The 21677-nt window shown below is 44.4% G+C and overlaps 4 non-coding genes and 1 pseudogene across 4 annotated transcripts; 4 read left to right on the top strand and 1 right to left on the bottom strand.

The window, feature by feature from the left end:
• The window catches only part of LOC144698558 (uncharacterized), a 65012-nt pseudogene that overhangs the window by 34928 nt on the left and 8407 nt on the right, over window positions 1–21677 (top strand).
• Window positions 1847–1928, top strand: trnas-aga (transfer RNA serine (anticodon AGA)). The gene has a single exon. It is a non-coding gene; the product is annotated as a tRNA-Ser (tRNA).
• On the top strand, window positions 5033–5114 carry trnas-uga (transfer RNA serine (anticodon UGA)). The gene has a single exon. It is a non-coding gene; the product is annotated as a tRNA-Ser (tRNA).
• On the bottom strand, window positions 11969–12042 carry trnan-guu (transfer RNA asparagine (anticodon GUU)). The gene has a single exon. It is a non-coding gene; the product is annotated as a tRNA-Asn (tRNA).
• Window positions 20200–20272, top strand: trnav-gac (transfer RNA valine (anticodon GAC)). The gene has a single exon. It is a non-coding gene; the product is annotated as a tRNA-Val (tRNA).

Genomic DNA, 21677 nt, shown 5'->3' on the forward strand with positions numbered 1-21677 from the left:
CATTAGGAATGCTGGAGACAGACTGATCAACAATGTCATCATCAAATGGCACAGCGCAGTAAGAGGACCTTCCACCCATGGTGTCTACGTTAGTTTTGTGCAAAGAGCTTTATAATTAATGACAATTTCCTTCTCTTTCTCCATAGTCCTGTTTTTTCGCTTTCAAGCCATTAAACAATTCCCATTTGGAAATCGGTGTTAAGAAATCCAATATTGAAAGCTTCAGCTGGTTCCTCACCTGAGCAAATACGTCAGACTTGCTCCAGGGACTGACGTTTGCAGTGCTTTACTTTGGTCAGAAGTTCAAGGCAGGTAAAACTGGATCGTTTTTTTATTCATTCACGTGATGTGGGCTTCGCTGTCTGGGCCAGCACTTATTGTCCATCCGTAATTGCGCTTGGGAAGGTGGTCTGCCTTCTTGAACCGCTGCAGTCCATGTTGTGTAGGTATTCCACTGTGCTGTTAGGAAGGGAGTTCCAGGATTTTGACCCAGTGACAGTGAAGGAACGGCGATATATTTCCAAGTCAGGATGGTGAGTGACTTGAAGGGGAACTTCCAGGTGATGGTGTTCCTATCTATCTGCTGCCCTTGTCCTTCTAGCTGGGAATGTTTGTGGGTTTAGACGCTACTGTCTAAGCAGCCTCGGTGAATTTCTATAGGGCACCTTGTAGATGGTACACACTGCTGCTACTGTGCATCAGTGGTGAAGGGAGTGAATGTGGATGTGGTGCCAGTCAAGTAGACAGCTTTGCCTTGGACGGTGTCCAGCTTCTTCAGTGTTGCGGGGGGGCTGCATTCATCCAAGTAAGTGGGGAATATTCTATCACACCCCTAACTTGTGCCTTGTAGATGGTAGGCAGGCTTTGGCGAGTCAGGAGGTGAGTTACACGTTGCACGATTCCTAACCTCTGACCTGCTCTTGTAGCCACCGTATTTTTATGGCTAGTCCAGTTCAGTTCCTGGTCAATGGGAATCCCCAGGATGTAGATAGTGAGGGATTCAGTGATGGTAATGTCATTGAACATCAAGAGGCGATGGTTGGATTCTCTCGTGTTGGAGATGGTCATTGCCTGACACTTGTGGGGTGCGAATGTTACTTGCCACTTGTCAGCACAGGCCTGGATATTGCCCTGGTCTTGCTGTATTTGGACATGGACTGCTTCAGTATCTGTGGAGTCGGGTATGGTGCTGAACATTGTGTAATCATCAGCTAACTTCGCCACTTCTGACATTATGATGGATGGAAGTTCATTGCTGAAGATGGTTGGGCCGAGGACACTACCCTAAGGAACGCCTGCAGTGATGTCCTGGAGCTAAGATGACTGACTCCAGCAACCACAACCATCTTCCTTTGTGCTAGGTATAACTCCAACAAGCGGAGAGTTTCCCCCTGATTCCCATTGACTCCAGTTCGGCTCGGGAACCTTGATGCCACACTCAGTCAAATGCTGATCTCAATTCCTCTTGGGAGTTGAGTTCTTTTGCTTATATTTGAACCAAGGCTGTAATGAGATCAGGGGCTGAGTGGTCCTTGTGGAAACCAAGCTGGGCATCAGTGAGCAGGTTATTGCTAAGTCAGAGCCGCTTGATAGCACCGTTGATGACTCCTTCCAATACTTTACCGATGATGGAGAGTAGACTGATGAAGCGGTAATTGACCGGGTTGATCATTCTCACTCTTTCTTTCCCAGTTTGGTCGGGAGAACCAGGAGAGACAGGATAAATTGCTGGGTTCCGGGGAAAAGGTCAGGTCATGGCAGTGGCAGGACGAGCAGAAAGACCGCTTTCTCCGCTGTAACCATTGCATGATTTCACACAAATAATAGTGAGCGAGCAGCAGCTTCTGTAGTCGTGGCCGAGTGGTTAAGGCGGTGGATTAGAAATCCATTGGGGTTACCCCGCGTAGGTTCGAATCCTGCCGACTACGCTTCTCACTACTTTGGATTCTAACCGCGCACAGACAGCGCTAATTATCGTTTGAATCGAGTAAAAACGATCCAAACACACCCGTCATCTCTTATTTCCATTCATTTGTCAGCCTTCTGCAAATCTCCAGTCGGAAATGGAAAACAAAACGGAGCCAATTTGGTTACATGATTTCACTTTGGTATTTGGTATCCCTTAGGCCTCTGTCAGTCTCGGTGCATATCTCTGAGTGTGTTCCTCTGTGTGGGTCAATGCGGTTCAGTTCCCTGAGGAGGTGAACACATTTTTACGAGCACAAACTGTATTCACATTAGTGGTGCAACTTCACATTACAATGTTACAGTGAAAAATAACAGGATGAAAGAGGGAAGAGGAGGTTGTCTCTTTCTATGTATGGACTACAAAAACAACTTATATTTATAAAGCTCCTTTTCCCTAATGAAACGTCACAAGGCGTTCCCCAGGAGCATTTTATCACAAAGTGTGACACTGAGCCACAAAATCGGTCAGACGACTAAATTCTCAGTCAAAGTGGGCGGCTTTAATAACTGTCTTAAAGGGGGAAAGTATCGATTTCATGTTCCAGCGAAATGTTTGTTCTCATTGGCTGAAGAGGACACCTGTGTTCAAACGACACCGACCATTTGGCCAAAGAAACTTGTCATTTGTGAAAGAGATCTGGGATAGAAAAATACCAAAAGCAGCTTCCATGTGTCAAACTGCTGGTTTCGTAGTTAGAATGCGTTAATTTTATCAGTACAGCCTGCGTTCGATCCCTGGTTTGGGAGTTGAAACGTATAAGTCCTGGGCGAGCTGTTCAAATCAATGTGATTGATTTGCTGGTTGACAATAACACGGTAAAGCTCTGCTAGAATTGGTGGAGTGAGAGTGGAAGTTTCACATCAGAGCTGGAAATGTCACAAGGGCAAAACTCGGGAATAAACCCAGAGTCGGAGTGAGGGGGTGAAAATAAAAGAGAAGGGCTGTGATAGGTTACAAAGCACTGACTATAGAGCTGGTGGTGCGAGGCAGAATATTATTCCTGTATTACCCATGTCACATGCAGCTCTAATTTCCTGATTTATCCCATGCCCAACATTCCCACTACAGTTTGGTGACCTATAAACAACTCCCACCAATGTTTTCTGCCTCTTGCTGTTTCTTCGCTTCACCCGAACTTTTTCTACATCTTGATCCTTCAATCTAAGATCCTCTCTCACTAATGTACCAATCTCGTTCCTTATTAACAGCGCGACCCCACCTCATTTTCCTTTTTAACCATTCTTCCTAAATGACGAATATCTTTGAATATTCATATCAACCAATGACATTGTTCTTTGAAAGCAGCACACAGGGCCGAATAGCCCCTGTCTTTGCTGTGCCTTTCTGTCATTTTATGTTTCCTAACACCACGGTTAAGATGAACTTTCTTATCTTCCATGCGATGCTTTGAATTCAAGACAAGCAAATTCAGCGAGTTTTCTTATCATTTCTAGCACCGAATTTGGAACCGGACTCATTGAACGACAATTAAATGGTCTAAATCGTTAGATGCAGCTCACCGAGTCCCAAGAGGCACCGTGAGAATCAACCTGTTATATACATTCTTGATGTACATCTTCTGAGCTATAAGTTGATCATAGCTCCACTTTCTGCACATTGAAGACAGTTTGAAAAGAAGCACAATTTCAAAACTTAACAAGTGCGTATTTGTGAATTTCTGTGTGTGTCAATGTGGTTCAGTTTCCCATTTTTACCACCCACACATTACTCATATTCGTTCTGTGGCTTAATATCATAAGGTGCAGAGAGAGAGAAAAACCATCAGTTTTAAAAGATGCAAGAAGACATTTCTCTCTTTTCTTTGAGCGGAGACTGTTCAGTAACTAAACGTCCGGATGTTACAAAGTGGATGATGATTCAAGTTTTCACATGATCTTATCAAGTAGCTGAGAATGCTCGAGGGGCCGAATGGCCCATTCCTGATCATAATTTTTTATATTCTAATTCAGTGTCAATGTTGGTGAAGACAATGTTTGTGTCTAATCTGAATGTGGTAGTGAGGCCGAGCGGGATCAGCCGCTGGTTCAGGTTTCGATCTCTCTGAAGATTTGGGCTTCACTCTTACCGCTGCCAAACTTTCTGGTGGTTTGTTGTTTGATGCACTTCCAAAAGATTCCCTGTGCGGTGAAGGGGCAGCTGAGCTGTGCAGTGTTGTATTTCAGTTGGAAGAATCAGGAGAGACAGTGTAAATCCCAGGGTGACTGGGAAAAGCTGGGGCAATGGCACGGACTGGAAGACCTTCTTTCACTGGAACTCCCTGTATTCATTCTATTATTTTAAACAAACAACATGCAGCCTTTACCCAGTTGTCCTGGCCGAGTGGTTCAGGCGTTTTTCCACATGGTTCGAATCCTGCCAATTCCCCTTCTCACTCCTGATTGACACAAACTGTCTGCAGAATAAGTTGTCAGTCAAATGAAAAACTAAACCAGCCAAACACCTCCGCGTTTCTTAGTCCTGTTCATCTGCAAACATTCACCACATTTGGAGTCTGAAATGGAACAATAATTGGCCTAGTTGGTGGCATCCTTGCTTTCTGGGTGTTTGTCTCTCCTTAGGCCTCTGTCACTCTCGGTGTATGTGTCAGTGTGTGTTCCTCTGTGTGTGTCAATGCGGTTCAGTTCCCCGAGGGGATGGACACATATTCACCAACACAAACTTGATTAACATTGGTTGTGCAACTTCATATTAAAATGTCAAAGAGAAAAATATCAGGATGAACGATGCAAGTGGAGTTTACAATGTTTGGAAGGAGGTGCAGCAAAGAAGTGGAAGATGTGAATGATGTTATTGATGATTGAGAGGAATGCATTATCATCTTGTGGATTTTGTAGGTCGATTACCTTCCACAGATTGAAATTCAGAACAAGCTGAGGCTCCAGGAGGAAACAACATTGATCTCCCTGAATATTCACATAGGAAATAACGCGCGTGCATACCCGGCTAGGTTATGACAGAGACAGGGCGGGCAGAAGGCCCTTTTTGTCTGCTGTAACCGTTCTATGACTTCATATAAATAATACAGGCTCCATGCCAAGGTCTGTAGTCGTGGCCGAGTGGTTAAGGCGATGCACTTGAAATCCTTTGTGGTTACCACGCGCAGGTGCAAATCCTGCCGTCTACGTTTTCCATTATTTCTGATTTTAACCATTGATCTCAGAAACAGTAAATGGAATCGACATTTTCACAACACCTGCAGTAGCAAAGTTTGACCAGTAGGTGGCAGTGAAACCGTGATTGCTCACATCACATGAAGCAGACGCTGTCTCAATTATTGCTGCATTTGGCACTGTCTCTGTTCATATTAAATTAAGGGAGGTGTCAGCTGTGGCTCAGTTCATAGCACCCTCGCCTTTGAATCAGAGGGTTGTGGGTTCATGTCCCACTCCCGAAAACCAAGAACTGTGATTGTACTCGAAAGAGTTGCAATCTGTGACTGTTGATAACTCGAAAGAGTTTCATATTAAATTAGACGCCGTTACTGTTTCTATTGCACGAGGACATGTCTCTGATCATATTAGAGAAGGTCATCTCTCAGTTGTTTCTGTAATTGGTTCAATCTCAGTAGTTTATGTACTGGGCTAGGGCCACAATACAGTTGGCACTATCTCAGTCATGACTGCACTGAAGCAGGTCTCGACCAAAGTTACAATAAGCCATGCCCCAGTTAGCACTGCACTAGAGCTTGTCTCTGGTTATAGAAAACTAGAACATGTTTTTATTTGCATTTTACAAGACTCTGTCTCAGCTATTACTCCAGTAGAACCTGCCACGTGTCTATCAAACTGGACCCTGTCTCAGGTGATGCTGCACCAATACATGCCTACATTCATATCACACAATTCCCTGTTTCTGTTGTTATTGTCCTAAACGATTACTCTCTTATTGCTGTATTAGTGTATGTCTCTGTTTTTACTGATCTCGTACCTTTGCCGGTATTTAATTCACCAGACACTGCGTCAGTTGATATTAAAAAGAGCCCTCAATTATGTGAAGCTGCACGAGACCGTGTACCAGTTTTCTTAAACTGGATCCGGTCAGTGTTATTGCTACACCAGGCTGGTTCGTATTACACAAGATCCTGTCTCAATTATTACTTCACTCGGCACTGTCTCACTTATGTGTCACGAGGTCAGGGCGCTGCTTATAACACACTCAATCATGTCTGCACTTATATTCCTCTAGACCGTATTTCAGAACAATTTGCACTAGACTTTGTATCAGCCTGTATTACACTCGAGCTTATCTGTCTTTTTAATTAAAATGGATCCTGTCTTTGCAGAGACTTTGTCTTTGTACCTCTGTCACTGCTTCTATTCCATTCTCCCCTTCCCTGAGTTTACTCCACGAGATCACATCTGTCTCTCTTACACTGGTGGCAGTCTCCGATATTACGGCCTTAGACTCTCTCTGGGAAGCAATTACTCTGTGTCCTGCGCCTGTAATAATTGCCCTATTTCACTTGATGTTGATCCAGGCCCTGTATCGGTAACTATTGCACTAGACCCATCTCCGCTATTACAGCAGTAGACCTTGTCTATGTTAATATAGCACTCGTCCCCGCCCCTGTTATTCGTGCACTAGGTCACGTCTTTGCTTAAGTAACATTAGGTGGCCTCTCTAGTAATGCCTCTGCTTAAATTGCACTAGGCCCTGTCTCAATAATAACCACACCAGGCTCTGTCTCTGTTGTTACTACTCTATTCTATGTCTCTATAAGGTGAACGTTGAGTTAGAAATGGGCCTCTGACTTTGGCCTAAAACTACAGGCTTTGACTGTTTGTTCCGTGCAGCTCCTAATATTCAGTTTCATTACAGCCAACAGTATTACATATGAGACTTCACCTATTCTATGTGTCAGTGTGAAAAGAAATCATGCTGCGTCATTCCACAAAGATAAAAGATGTATCTTCACCAGAATGTTTCATTTTATTTTATTTTCTCTTATTCAAACTGTAACTACAGATCGTCAAATAACATAAATATTCATTGATAATATATTCTGTTGTGTGCTCTTGTTTAGAAATTCATGTCATACCAAACATTTCTTTGCTAAGACGGGCACGTTTGTCACCACAATCACTTAATGTCTGTCATATCTCTATCTGAGACAGCGTCTCACTCACTGAAACGTATTGATTTCTCTCTCTCAGATAAAAGCAAAATACTGCGGATGCTGGAAATCTGAAACAAAAACAAAAATACTTGGAAAAACCCAGCAGGCCTGACAGGATCTGCGGAGAGGAGCACAGTTGACGTTTCGAGTCCGTGTGACTCTTCTTCAGAACTAAGGAAATGGAGAAATGCGGTGAAATATAAATTGGTAGTGGGGGGTGGGGCAGGTTGAGCTGGATAGAGGGGCAGTGATAGGCGGAGGCAAAGAAGAGATGTCAAAGAGAAAAGGACAAAGAGATGTTGACGGTGGTGATATTAGCTAAGAAATGTGCTAATAGGTGACATTAAGGGTAGAAATCAGGACGAGCAAGGTAGAAAAAGCCCTAATGGGGGTGGGGTGGGGGGAAGGGATCGAAATAGGCTAAAAGGTAGAGATAAAACAATGGATGGAAATACATTTAAAAATAATGGAAATAGGTGGGAAAAGAAAAAAATATATAAATTGTTCGAAAAAATGGGGGATCGGAAAGGGGGTGGGGATGGAGGAGAGAGTTCATGATCTAAAGTTTTTGAACTCAATATTCAGTCTGGAAGGCTGTAAAGTGCCGAGTCGGAAGATGAGGTGCTGTTCCTCCAGTTTGTGTTGAGCTTCATTGGAACAGTGCAGCAGGCCAAGGACGGACGTGTGGACATGAGGGCAGGGTGGAGTGTTGAAAAGGCAAGTCACAGGGAGGTCTGGGTCATGCTCGCAGACAGACTGAAGGTGTTCCGCAAAGCGGTCACCCAGTCTTCATTTGGTCTCTCCAATGTAGAGGAAACCGCATTGGGAGCATCAAATGCGGTGGACTAAATTGAAGGAAGTGCAAGTGAAATGCTGCTTCACTTGAAAGGAATATTTTGGCCCTTGGACGGTGAGGAGGAGGGAAGTAAAGTGGCAGGTGTTGCACCTTTTGCGGTTACATGGGAAGGTGCCTTGGGAGGGGGTTGAGGTGCAGGGGGTGATGGAGGAGTGGACCAGGGTGTCACGGAGGGAATGATCCCTGCAGAATGCCGCCGGGGGTGGGGTGAAAGGAAGATGTGTTTGGTGGTGGCATCATGCTGGAGTTGGTGGAAATGGCGGAGGATGATCCTTTGAATGCGGAGGCTGATGGGGTGATAAGTGAGGACAAGGGGGACCCTATCATGTTTCTGGGAAGGAGAAGAAGGTGTGAGGGCGGATGCGCTGGAGATGGACCAGACACGGTTGAGGGCCCTGTCAACCACTGTGGATGGAAACCTTGATTTAGGAAGAAGGAAGACATGTCAGAGGAACTGTTTTTGAAAGTGGCATCATCAGAACAGATGCGACGGAGGAGAAGGAACTGAGAGAATCGGTTGGAGTCATTACAGGAAGCGGTGTGTGAGGAGCTGTAGTCAAGGTAGCTCTGGGATTCGGTAGGCTTGTAATGAATATTGGTGGACAGTCTATCACCAGAAATTGAGACAGAGAGGTCAAGGAAGGGAAGGGAAGTGTCATGAATGAACCATGTGAAAATGATGGAGGGTTGGAATTTGGAAGCAAAATTAATAAATTTTTCCAGGTCCAGGCGAGAGCATGAAGCAGCACCGAAGCAGTCATCTATGAACCAGAGAAAGAGTTGTGGGAGGGGGCCGGAGTAGGACTGGAACAAGGAATGTTCCACATACCCCATAAAGAGACAAGCATAGCTGGGGCCCATGCGGGTACACATAGCCACACCTTTTATTTAGAGGAAGTGAGAGGAGTTTAAGGAGAAATTGTTCAGTGTGAGAACATGTTCAGCCAGACGGAGGAGAGAAGTGGTGGATGGGCATTTTTCGGGCCTCTGTTCGAAGAAGAAGCGGAGAGCCATCAGACCATCCCGGTGGGGAATGGAGGTGTAGAGGGATTGACGTCCATGGTGAAATGGAGGCGGTTGGGGCCAGGGAACGGGAAATTGATGATATGATGGAGGGTGTCAGAGGAATCACGGATGTAGGTGGGAAGCGACTGGACAAGGGGAGAGAGAATGGAGTCAAGATAGCAAGAAATGAGTTTCGTGGGGAAGGAACAGGCTGACACGATCGGTCTGCCCGGACGGTCCTGTTTGTGGATTTTGGGTAGGAGGTAGAAGCGGGCCGTCCGACATTGGGAGACTATGAGGTTGGAAGCTGTGGAAAGAAGATCTCCAGAGGAGATGAGGTCAGTAACAGTCCTGGAAACAATGGCTTGATGTTCAGTGGTGGGGTCATGGTCCAGGGACAGGTAGGAGGAAGTGTCTGCGAGTTGACCCTCAGCCTCTGCGAGGTAGAGATCAGTGCGCCAGACAACAACAGCACCACCCTTGTCAGCAGGTTTGATGACAATGTCAGGGTTGAACCTGAGCGACCGGAGTGCAGCAAGTTCAGAGAGAGACAGGTTAGAGTGGGTGAAAGGAACCGAGAAATTGAGGCGATATCTTCCCCGATGGTCCAGTGGTCAGGATTCGGCACTTTATCAGCAGTAGCCTGGGTTCGATTCCCAATCAGGGAATGTAGATTTTTTTTATCTTGTTAAAATGAGTATTAATTACTTATTGATGGAAACCATTTAACAGCTCCACCAGAATCAGTGGGGTGATAGTTGAAGTTTCACCACAGAGTTGGAAATGTCATATTTGGACAAGTCGAGAACAAAGACAGAAGCGGAGTGAAAGAAGGGCAAGAGAAGGGCTGGGTGCAAATCACTGACCACAGAGATGGTGGCGCCAGGAAAATATGGGCGGGAGAAGGGCAAATTTTGCTGCCTACTGTTTTCACTGACATAAATATCACTCCTGATGGATCAACCAATCACTACTGCTCTTTGACAGCAGCACGCCCGGCCGAATGGCCTCTTTCTGTGCTGCAACTTTCTATAATTTTATGTTTCCCAACAGCACGAGTCATTCTTCCATTTTCTAACCCACTCGAGCGAGTGTACTTTCTTACCTTGTTTTCGGCTCGTTTGAAACCAAAACGCGGAGCAAATTCAGCGAGATTTCTTGTCATTTCCAGCACGAGATTTGTCACGAGACTAATTGAGCGACACATTAATGGTGCCAATCCTTCACTGGAGCTCACCGCGTCCAAAGAGCATTGTTATCATCTGCCTGTTATGTACCTTCTTGCAGTACATCTGCTGAACCATATAAGCTTATCACAGCTCTGCTTTCTTCACATTGAACTCCAATATGAAAACATGAGCATTTTCAAAGCTAAACAACGTAGTCAAGACTGGAAGGGAAGTGTGATTGTGGATAATCGGCACTGTGCACATTCCTGTAATCAGTACGTGGGCAAATCAGGAAGTTCCTGGTGTCTCTGTCCGCTGCTATCTGTAAACCGATCACGTTCTGTTTCACGTTCGCACCATCTGACTGCGTTTGCATCAAGCAGCCAATTGACCTGGACGGGCAGAAAGAGCTGGAGGCGAATATCTGTCCTGCACAAGTTTCACAACTAATTCAACAACCCCGCCTTTTCTCCACAGCCATTTATATTTTATTGTCTCTCAGTATTTCTGTTAAAGTGAAAGACCGCACACACCTGCTTTAACTGTGAGCTGCCACTTTTTCGAACAATCGGGCAATTTTAGCAGCAGTGGAAGTGGTATTTTAAACCAAGCTTCATTATTACTGCCCATCGCCTTGCCTAGCATTGCTACTCAAATAGAACAGAATCAAAGCAGCAACAATACGTCATAAGGCCCCACAAGCCTCCTCCGTCACTTTATAAGATCATGGCGAATCTCCAGCCTCAACACCAAATTCCCACCCGATCCCGATAGCCCTTCATTCCCTTAGAGTCCAAAAATCAGGAGAATTTTTGGATGTTTTTTCTTCCATTGATCCGAGAGTTCTGTGGACACCTGGTTGAAATCAGCAATATTAAGAAGAACATTCGGTAAGATTGGAACTTTCCTGGGGAATCTCCAGTGGATTTTAAAAGCATCGTTTTCACCACTGGGACACGATGATTGACCAAGGGCCCCAGTGCTTTCCACTCAATCATCAATAACATCATTCACAGCTTCCGCTTCTCAGCTGCACCTCCTTCCAAACATGGTGATCAATTTTCCTCAGGATTTTCTCCTGGATTGAATATTTCCTTGCTTTGTGACCTCATTTTGCAAACAGATTCGCTTCAATATCCAACACAATTTGAATTCCAAACCTGAAGGACAATCAGTGGAAAACAAGTCACTCGGTAACACAAGTCCCATGGTGCTCATTTTCAGATTCACAACAGTCAGCTTTTCATTTAAATTAAGGAATTTGACAATGAAAAGATTTAGAAAGTTTGCGTGACTTTTATTTGTGACTCACTCACTCGGGTATTCTGTAAATGCTGCGCCGAGATTTTGTGACCGGGATATAATCTACCTGTGTTTTCCCGAGCCTGTGCTCGGTGTATTGGGAGTTTTGGCCCGGGTTGGAATATCTTGTGTCCCAGGGATGGGCAGTAACCCGCTGATTGTAGCTGCAGTCGCCGCTTTCTGCTGGCAGCGGGTGATTGGAGAGTGCGGGGCCGGAATATTGCTGCTTTTCTGCTTTTCCCTGTCTCACTCACTGGAGCTGAGGAAGAGGGAATCATTGATGGGTTTGCTTGAATCCAATAACTTCATAAATTTCCAGTATGTTGGATATCAGTGCATGGTAGGTCTAAATGTTTTCTCATTATATTTGAAATGAATATTCGAAAAAAAAGCCGCTTGCCTGGGAGCTCACTGGATAACAGTGGAGCCGGCAACATTTCCGGGGTCTTGACATTCAGCTCAAGTAGCCAATGACAACCGGGAACTGAGTGACAATGAATGCTGATGGGGGAAAAAAAAAAGGGCAGCTTCGTCCCTGGGTGGTCTCGAACCACCAACCTTTCGGTTAACAGCCGAACGCGCTGACCAATTGCGCCACAGAGACTGACGAAAATTTTATGCAGGATATCAGTGAGGTAAAGTTTCAGATTGCTGCTATCGGAATGACAATTGTCTCTATCAGTTTTACTCTTCCAAAACAAAGAGTGGAGAATTCATTGTGGATACATGGAAACAGTCTCATCCCACCCACTGCAGACACATCCATGTCACCGGGAACCAGCTCTCCTACAACCGGTGCCGTCCCCCTTCGAGCCTTTGCGTGTCTTGACTGTTACCAAGTATTCTGATTGTCCCGAAGCTGATATTAGGTTTGAATTCCTGATGTGCAGTAACGAGAATCATTTCAATGTCTCAGATTAGTTAATTTCACTGATAACATCAGAGTCAATGTTCCAACGTCTTAAAGAAAGGAAAGATGCCTTGACTGTCTCTGGTCAGTCGGGCAGTTCACCCTTCATTCTCCTCTGATTCCGGTTCCCAAAGAGTTTCTAAAGATTCACAAAGCTGGAGACTGGGTTTTCTGTTCTGGTTCCTTCGCCATTTTCCCACCTGCCAACTGACAATATTTTCCAAAATCTCATCTCAATCCCTCAATGCAAGGCGCATCATGTCCAGGGATGAGGAAATTCAGTTTTGTGGAGAGATTATAGAGACCGGGTTTGTTCTCTTTAGAGCAAAGAAGTTTAAGTGGAGATTTCATGGAGCTATTCGAAATAATGTGGGTGGGGGCAGTGGGGACGGGCGGCTTGATGGCGCAGATGGGGAGAAACTGTTTCCAATGACGGGGATCAGTAACCAGAGGACTGGGATTTAAAAGATAGTTAAGGAAAGACAGACTTGCATTTATACAGCGCTTTTCCTGACCAGCGGATGTCTGAAACCACTTTCAAGCCAGTTAAGCACTTTTTGAAATTAAAACAGAATATACTGGAGAAACTCTGCAGGTTTTGCTTTCCACAGACACTGTCAGACCTGCTGAGCTCTACCTGCATTTAATGTTTTTATTTCAGATTTCCAATATTTTGTTTTTATTGAAGTTCCTTCTGAAGGAGAGTCATTGTTTTTATGCTGGAGCACGGCAGCCAATCGCTGCTCAACAAACAACCAAAGCCAGGGACTTGACAATGCACAGATCTTATAACCTTGGTTGAAGGATAAACAGTGACCAGGACACATGACTGCATCCTGCTGTCTTTAACAAACTTCAATCTGCAAGTTTTGGTGATGGTTCTGGCCAATTTCGAACGGGGCAACTCTTCACGTATGAGGTAAACATGATAACCACTGCATTGCAGAAACAGGGGACAGGAAAAAAACTCAATGGGCCTCACTAAAATGTTAAGCGGTGACGTCATGCAGCAACACTTTGAGTCTTTATTTTGAAGAAATGGAATTCGGCTGTTCTCTTTGGGAATGCTGGAGACAGACTGATCAACAATGTCATCATCAAAAGGCACAGCTCTACAAGAGGCCCATAGTATCGATGTCAGATTTTCACAAAGAGCTTTCGACTTAATCTCAATTTCTTTGTCTCGTTCCATAACTCTGATTTTTTTCTCCCTTTCAAATCATTGTCCAATTCCCTTTTGAAAACTCTGAGTTAAGAGAAACAATACTGAAAGAGGTGCAGGAGCTGCTGCCGTGTCCATGCTCAGTGGGTGAAAATTAACAAAGATTCCCTGACTCGTTGAGATGAAGGGTTGGATTCGGAATTCTTTTACAATTATTCAAATTTTAAAAATAGTTGATTTCAAACCGAATTTTCAGAAAACAAATATCTGCTCTGACCAATCATCTCCTCATTTTCCTCTTTCGATACCTTTTACCAACATTTCATTGAGCAAACACGCACAGTCACCACAGGAAAAAAAACACATCATTTGAAACATTGAAATAGTGAAACACTGAAATAATGAAGTTAATAGTGGAGATGATTTCTGTATGTTACAAAGTGCAGGTTGATCTGATTAACTGGCGGAGTTGGTTCGTGTTTCCCAATGACCGATTTCTGCTCCTTTGCTTCTGTTCTATTTCGATGATAATACCAGTGAAGGGAATTAGGAGCACCAGTAGGTAACGTCGTAGTGTGGCCGAGCGGTCTAAATTGCGGGATTAAGGCTCCAGTCTCTACAGAGGCGTGGGTTCGAATCTCACCACTGCCAAGCGTTCAGATAATGTACCTTTTGGGATCTGCAGCAGCCCCATTCAAACCAACAGGTCAACAGATATCAGCTCACACCAGCGGAGTGTGCGGTGTTTTATTTTGATGGGAAGAACGAGGAGAGGCAATATAAATATGAATTTCTGTAGGGAAATGTCGAGGCGCGGAACTACAGGAGTTGACTTGCCCTTCCAGAGAGTCGACATGCTGAATGGCCGTCTGATGCGGCCGTCTATGATTTTATACAAACATCATTAATACAAATCTGGGGCTTGGATTCGTGACTGAGTGTTTAAAGCGGCATGTGTTGAATGCATTGGGATCTCCACAGGTAGGCTGGAATCCTGCCAATACGCTTCTTATCATTCCTGAATTTTACAGTGTATCTGCACAATCAATTGTCCGAATAAGTAGAATAAAACCATCTAAAACCTCCAACGTTCTCTAATGTCTATTCGCCTGCAAACATTCACAAAAGTTGCAGCGAGAAATGGAACAAAAACGGAAACAGGTTGGTGTCAGGCTTGATTTCTGGGTGTTTGTCTCTCCTTAGAGACAATTCCTTGCTCTTTGTCACTCTTGGTGTATATGTCTGTGTTTGTTCCTCTGTGTGTGTCAATGTGGTTCAGTTCTCCAAGAGCATGAACATCTTTTTCCCATCACAAACTTTATTCACACTGGTTGTGCAGTTTCATATCAAAATGTCACAGAGAAAAATATCAAGATGGAAGATGCAGGGGGAGTTTGCAATGTTTGGAAGGAGGTGCAGCTAAAAAGTGGAAGCTTCAGCGAGAAGTTTTCTTCTCATTTAACACGAGATATGGAACCAGATCTGGGAGGTATTTGTGTCGTTGTAAACAGTAAAGTTTCCCTTATTTCCGCTATATTTTGCCTTGCAGCAACATTTCTCTGGTTTGGGCTTTGCCACCTATCACAGCCCTTCTCTCATTCCCTATCTTCACCTCTATATTTGTTCTCCACCTGTTGCACGGGTGACATTTCCAGCTCTGAGGCAGAACTCCAGCTCTCACTCCACTGATTCTGGCAGAGATGAGCGTCTTCTGTTTTTCATCAAGAAACAACCCAGACTCATTTTAACAGTTTGCACGAGGTCAGTAAATCTCCATTCCCTGACTGGGAATTAAACCTGGACCACAGCAGTGAAAGAGCTGAATCCTCACCACTAGAACACCAAGAAAGCTGCTCACAAGCCTCACCACGTGGCTTATCTATGCTACCTGGGCCTTTTATTTTTGTTTCAGACCTCTTTCACCAGAGACACGTTTCATAAGAACAGAAGAGCATTAATAATAGGAGCAGGAGTCGGCCATTCGGACATTCGGCCCCTCAAGCCTGTCCTGCTGTTCAATATTATCATGGCTACTGTGCCCCAGGCCTCAACTCCTCTTTCCTGCCAGCTCCTCATAGCCCTCAATCCCCGATATTTCAAAAATCTATCTACCTCCTCTTTAAATACTCTCAGTGAGCTAGCCTCCACAACTCACTTGGGTAAAGAATTCCAAACATTCACTATCCTCTGGGAGAAGAAATTCCTTTGCATCTCAGTTTTAAATGAGTGCCCCTGATTCTGTAACTATGTCCCCTAGTTGTAGGTTCCCCCATTAGTGGAAACATCTTCTCAACATCTACCCTGTCAACCTCCTCAGAATCTTGCACGTTTCAATAAGATCACCCCTCAGTGTTCTAAACTCTAATGAATAAAGTCTTCACCTGCTTCACAGTTTTTGATTAGTCAACCTCTTCATCCCAGGAATCAGCCTAATGAATCTCTTTTGAACAGGCTGCAATGCCAATATATGCTTCCTTAAATTTGGGACCAAAACTGTACACAAGACTCCAGGTGCGGCCTCACCAACAACCTGTACAGCTGTAACAAGATTTCCCGACTTTTAAACTCCAACCACGAGCAAAACAGGCCAAAATTACTTGCTGCACCTGCATGTCATTTTTGTCTTTCATGCATAGGAACACCCAAATCCCTCTGTGCTGCACTTTTTTGGAGTCTCCCTCCATTAAAATAATATTCTGCCTTTTGATTCTTCCTAACAATGTGTATGATCTCAAACTTCCCTACATTAAACTCCATCTGCCAACTTTCGCCCACTCACTCAACCTATCTATATCCCTTTGAAGATTCCTCAGGTCCTCATCACAACTTGACCTCCCACCTATTTTGTATCGTCAGAAAATTTGGATACATTACACTCCGTCCCCTCCTCCGTGTCATTAATATAGATAGTAAATAATTGAGTCCCTGGGACTGATCCTTGTGGCACTCCACTACTTGCGGCTTTCCAATCTGAAAATTCCCGGCCCTCTGCCTTCTATGTGTTAAATTGGGCTCTTTACATTGCAGGGTTTGTGTAGGGTAATAGGGATCACGGTCTCTCACACACGGAAAGTTTCCCGCTACATTGCAGGGTTTGTGTAGGGTAATAGGGATCACGGTCTCTCACACACGGAAAGTTTCCCCGCTATATTGCAGGGTTTGTGTAGGGTAATAGGGATCACGGTCTCTCACACACGGAAAGTTTCCCCGCTACATTGCAGGGTTTGTGTAGGGTAATAGGGATCACGGTCTCTCACACACGGAAAGTTTCCCCGCTATATTGCAGGGTTTGTGTAGGGTAATAGGGATCACGGTCTCTCACACACGGAAAGTTTCCCAGCTCGAAAAGGGGTAGAAGCATTAACAGAATTGAGTGTGAGGAAAGGTTGCATCTTTCCCGTTTGTTGTTAAACAGTAACCGGATGCATCTTCTCAAAACCACGTGACATTTATACTTCTCCAGGTTTCGAATTATATTCTGAAAAATGCATGGCTTGGAAGAAAGAGAGAAAGATGGGGACGGATTTGCTGTAAGGCCGTTCGTACATGTGTGAGGTGTTGAATGAGCTGCTGATGTGCTGTGTCATCTGATGATTCTAATTTTAGATCAATTTCTCTGCCGCATGGCTAAGATTTTCAGCCAAATTGTACTTCCACAAAACAAGGTTCCGAAGTGCAATAAGACAGCCCAGTTTGACATTCTACGTCGTTCTGCAAGGAGCTGCGTGTTGTTTTTGTAGTCTAGTGGTTATCAAATTTGCTTTACACGCCGAAAGTTTCCTGAATCGAAACTCATTGAAGAACAGTAGAACTGGAAACAATTGTGGAAAATGTTCTTACCGCCATTGACAACCCGGATCTGAGTGACACTGAATGTTGATGGGGGAAAAATATTCACGGCTTCGCCTCTGAACCACCAAACTTTACAGTTAACAGCCGAACGCGCTGACCAATTGTGCTACAGAGACTGATGCAACTTTCTGTGTTCTTTGTACAGGTACAGCCAAGTCTCTTTGAACATCAGCACAAGTTTCTCACCTCTTCAAACATGTTCTGCTTTGTTGTTTTTTCAAACTATTTTTACGACCAAGTGAGTAACTTCAGACTTTGCTACATTTTTCTCCGTCTGTCATCTTGTTAGCCAATCACCTCTTATATATTATAAAAACAGAAAATGCTGGCAAAACTCAGCAGGTCTGACATAATCTGTGGAGAGGGAAACCGAGTTAACGTTTCGAGTCCGTATGACTCTCCTTCAGACCTGAAAAGAAATAGAAAGTGATAGGATTTATGCTATTCAAGCGGGGCGGGGAGGGGGCGGGAGGGGGGCGGTGTGGGGCGGGTAGAGCAGGCGAGATTGGATAGAAGGTCAGTGATAGGTGGGGGTGGAGGAGAGATTGACAAATGTGTCATGGACACAAGACAAAGGCAGTGTTAATGGCAGTGGTCAGGGCTGAAGAAGGTGCGGATAGTGGCATAAAAGTAAGGAAGCAGAATGTGTGAATAGAAGAACAAGGGTCAGCACTTTGTGAAAGAGCAACATGGAACAAGTAACAGATGGCTCTATTTTGGGCTGGTGTGGGAGGAAGTGCGGTGATTGGGGAAAAAGGATAGAAAAGGGGATAAAAGGGGGATAAAATAATGAATAAATTAATAAAAATAAGTAAATAAAAATAAAAATACATTTTTATAGCGAGATTTTAAAAAGGGTGAAATTAGAGGACAGAGTTTACGGTCTGAAATTGTTGAACTCAATATTCAGTCTGGAAGGCTGTAAAGTGCCTAATCGTAAGATGTGGTGTTGTTCCTCCAGTTGGCGTTGAGCTTCACTGGAACATTGCAGCAGGCCAAGGACGGACATGTGGGCTTGAGAGCAGGGTAGAGTGTTGAAATGGTAAACGACAGGAAGGTCTGGGTCATACTTGCAGACAGACAGAAGGTGTTCCACAAAGTGGTCACCCAGTCTGCGTTTGGTTTCTCCAATGTAGAGGAGACCGCATTGGGAACAGCGAATGCAGTGGACCAAATTAAAGGGGGTGCAAGTGAAGCACTGCTTCACCTGAAAGAAGCGTTTTGGCCCTTGGAAAGTGAGGAGGAAGGCCCCTGAAGGGCCAACTGTCAATTGTTCTTTCACAGAGTGCTGATCCTTGTTCTGCTATTCACACATTCTGCTTTCTTGCCTTTATGCCACAATCAGTATCTTTTTTCGCCCTAACCGCTGTCATTAACACTCCCTTTGTCTTGTGTCCCTGACTCCTTTGTCAACCCTTCCTGATCCCCCACCTATCTCTGACCTTCTCACCTGCTCTACCCAACGCCTCGTATAACAGTATAAACTACATCACTTTTCTGCTTCCCTTTCGCTCTGAAGAGTCACAAGGACTCGATACATTGACTATGTTTCTCTCTCCACAGATGCTGTCAGATGGTGAGTTTTTCGCGCATTTTCTGTTTTTAATACAGATTTCCAACATCCACAGTGTTTTAAATTATTAAGTTGCTTCTTCTATATTGTTCTGCAGTCTCTCAGCTTTCTACATAACTCCACCATCTCAGCTGAAGGTTATCCATAGGTTCCAGAAAAGATTGAACTCGCACCCCCTGACTTACAAGTCAAGTGCTGTAACCACTGAGCTATGGAGCCACCTATTAACTTAATCTAACGGAAAATCGACCATATTCAGTAAAACGAGGTGGCGGCTGAAGTTCCAGGTGGATGACATTTGATAGACCTGGAAATGTCTGAGAGGGAGAACAGGGAGTTAAAAGATGCGACATGAAAGCGGCAGAATTTGATGTGTGTCAGTTACTTTCAGTGATGAATTTCTGCCGTGTGTCGCCTTGTCAGTTTCACAGGAGCCGCAGGGATGAAGTTGGTGGCACCTGGTTAAAATTAGGAATAATGAGAACTGTAGTCAGCAGGATTGAAACCTACAGGGGGAAACCCCAATGGATTTGAAATCCATCACCTTAAACATTCAGCCACGACTAACAGCAGCTTCCGAGCTCAAATGTGTTCTTGTCAAATCAGAGATGGCTGCAAAATAAGCCACTCGGCCCGTCGTGTCTATGCTGACTCTCTGGAAGAGCAACTCAACCAATTCCACACACCCGCCTTTCCCTTACAACAATTTATATTTGTGTTGCCTCTCCGCGTTTTTCCAAACAAAATAAAGTTCACAACCCGCCCTGTATTAAACTAGAATCTCCTCTTGTTCTCCGAAAGGGAATTCCTAAAGTTCCCCAAAGTGGGAATGTGACTTAAACTGTGGCAGTGCTGGGATTCGGATCCACTCCTCCAGGGACTTGAAGAAACCCAAGTCCAAATCTTCACGTTACTGGGTCGGGAAAACTTTGTTAATTAAGGGAAACTGTGCATGGATTCTGCAGAAACACCTTCTTCAAAAGTGAATTAGACAGTTACTTGAAATAGAGAAAAATTAGGCTTATGGAGAGAGAGAGAAATATATTGAGACGAATTGGTTCCTCTTTAAAAAAGAAGCTGGCACAGAAGAGATGATCTAATGACCATCCAACCTGCTGTGCCATTTGATGATGACATTGTTGATCAGTCTGTCTCCAGTATTCCTAATGAGAACAACCGAATTCCATTTCTTCAAAACAAAGACCCAAAAATGCTGTTGCGGAACTGCATTGTAGTCAGATGTACTGGGCTCCTTATCAATGGCGTTTCTGTAGTGTAGTGGTTATCACGTTCGCCTGACACGCGAAAGGTCCCCGGTTCGAAACCGGGCAGAAACATTACCGCAACTTGCTCATTTAAGTAACAGGAAAAGCTGCGTTGCTCCTTCTTGTTGTTGAATGTTAGCTGAATGCAGTGTCTCACAGCCGTATTGCACTTGCTCTTCACCTTACCTGTTGGAACTCGCCGGGTAACAGGAGAGTTGGCGATTTCTGTCTTTTTTTGTTGTTTAATGATCCAATGACAATCCGGGACTGTGAGACAATGAATGCTTCTCCAGCTAACAGCAATCGCTGTTGTCATTGGCTGAAGAAGTCGGTTGTGTTCTAGAGAAACGTGTCATTTTGTCGGAGAAAAGTGTCTCTGTTGAAAGAAGTTTGAAATGAAAATAAAAGGCACAGAAAGCATGGATAAGCCGGGCTGTAAAGCTGCAAATCTGGGGGTCTAGTGGTTAGGGTTCGGCGCTTATAAATGTCATGAGAATGATTAATATAAATATGCATTACTTCTTGATTGAAAACTGAAAACGCATATCAGTTCCACCTGAATCAGTGGATTGAGAGCTGGAGTATTGCATCAGCGCCTGAAATGTCACCCGTTCAACAGGTCACGAACAAATTCAGAGGTGAAGATAAGGAATGAGAGAAGGGCATGGCAGGCTGCAAATCACTGACTATAGAGACGGTGGTTCACGGCAAAATATAGCGGTAATAGGGGAAATTTCACTGTTTACACTGACACAAACCTCTCCCAGGTCTGGTTCCGAATCTTGTGCCAAATGACAAAAAAATTTTCACTGAATTTACTCAGTCCCATGACGTCAGAAGAGCTGAACACAAGGGAAGAAGGTGGATTTTGCTGGAATGGGTTGAAGATGATAGAATGACTGTGAAGGCAGCAGCAGTGGGGATGGAAATGAAACACTTATAGAAAGTTACTTTGAAAGGGCAGTTGTGATTGGTTGATCAAGAGTGATATTTTTGCCAGTTTGAACAGCAGGAAGATAAATCTGTCCCATTCCCATCCGCATTTTGCACCATCATACCTTTAGTCAGTTTCTCTCTCAGGCCTTGTAACCTATCACAGTCCTTCCCTTTTGTCCTTTCACTCCCCTCCCTCAGCCTCTGGACTTGTTTTCCACCTGTAACATCTCTGACTTTTCCAGCTCTGATGAAAGATCATCCAGCTGGAAGATTAACTCAGTTTCTCACTCCACAGACGCTGCCAAACCTGGTTTCATTTAATCAGGAATTTCTGTTCATTGTGACAGTTCACACAGTGGTAAGGAAAAGGTTTTCCTTGACCAGGAATTGCCAGTGAAAGCACCAAATCCTCAGCACTGAACAGTCACAACTTCCAGTGAAGTAGAGGGCAACTTTAACGCAGAAACAACCAAATCGATTTTTCACAAAGTGGGACAGAGAAAGACTCAGTTTGAGCGGTGATACTGCTGGAGAAATGGAG

The sequence above is a fragment of the Cetorhinus maximus genome, chromosome 23 (assembly GCF_964194155.1).
Source record: "Cetorhinus maximus chromosome 23, sCetMax3.hap1.1, whole genome shotgun sequence".
Taxonomy (NCBI): Eukaryota; Metazoa; Chordata; class Chondrichthyes; order Lamniformes; family Cetorhinidae; genus Cetorhinus; species Cetorhinus maximus.